Source organism: Vespa mandarinia, chromosome 1 (genome assembly GCF_050613455.1).
Source record: "Vespa mandarinia isolate Hongniang chromosome 1, ASM5061345v1, whole genome shotgun sequence".
NCBI lineage: Eukaryota > Metazoa > Arthropoda > Insecta > Hymenoptera > Vespidae > Vespa > Vespa mandarinia.
Window position 1 is genome coordinate 6,640,001 of NC_140810.1, and position 1,393 is coordinate 6,641,393.

Consider the following 1,393-nt stretch of genomic DNA (forward strand, 5'->3'; position numbering starts at 1 on the left):
CTCTCTTTCTTTTCCTCTTTCTCCCAGTATAACTTGTATCTCGTACCAGCACGCTTTCAAATTCCGCGGTCCGTCCGCGGACTTGGCGACTTTGCGTATAATTGCGCATAATAATTCGTGCAATAAATTCAACAGTCGGCTCTTATATTTACACGAGTCGTTCGCACTATCCAGAGTTGCCTGTTGTACTCCGCGATTATGCGATAGTGGAATGAGCGTATAACGTCTCGTGGCAATACCAGAGAAATATTTTAATCGATTGTCGTCCTTTTTCTATCTTCTCGTGTAACCGATGATAAGGGAATTGTAACATGTTTGTTGGAAAATAAACGCAAAGCTATTTGTCTATTGATACGCTTTATACCGTACTATGCTTAATTATTAATTAATTAAATGGAAAGTGTTTAGTGATAAGCTAAAAGAAAAATTGTGATTGTACGTATTTTTATTTGCCTTTTTTCCCCTCAATGGAAATAATAATTATTAATATTAGTAATTTGTGTTTTTTTACTTATTATTAACTTTTAAATTATCGATTTTTTAATTTATGTTTAAATAAGTTGATCAACTTACCGATGTTATTCTGATCTACTACGAAAATAAGCAACAATTCCTAAAAAATGACAACCAGATATACACAGATGTTAGTAGTGGTCTTATAATATAATCTTTGTGTTCGTTCTTGGTATTTAATCTTATTTAAACATTCGCTCGATTCAAATCGATCGATATTAACGAAAAAAGATTCGAACGATTTAAAACTATTTGTTTGCGTGCTTTTGATCGCCACAACTATCGACTTTGTCCACTTTTCTTCGAACGTGCAATTGTGCGAGACTCGTAAGCAGTCGTGCGTGTAAGATAAAAGTGAAATGGAAAAAGTGGAAACGCAATACGCACAATCGTCTTGTTGCTCTTCGTCTTATGTTTCATGTTGATGCTCTCGTATTTAATTAATTTCCTCAATAATAATGATAATAATAATAATAATAATAATAATAATAATAATAATAATAATAATAATAATAATAATAATAATAATAATAATAATAATAATAATAATAATAATAATAATAATAATAATAATAATAATAATAATAATAATAATAATAATAATAATAATAATAATAATAATAATAATAATAATAATAATAATTAAACGATACGTTATCACTTTCGATCCGTCTTATATTATCTTTTATGAAGGAATAATGATTCTGCATCACGGTCATGAATTTTTTTTCAATGAAATTGGTTTAAATAATGTTTATTTAACTTGTTCATATCTATGTAACATTTCATTTTATTTTAAATTACATAAAAAGTGTATTTCCTGCACCTTTGAAAAATAAAAAATAGAGAATGAAACTATTCATATTTCTTTTTTTTTTTT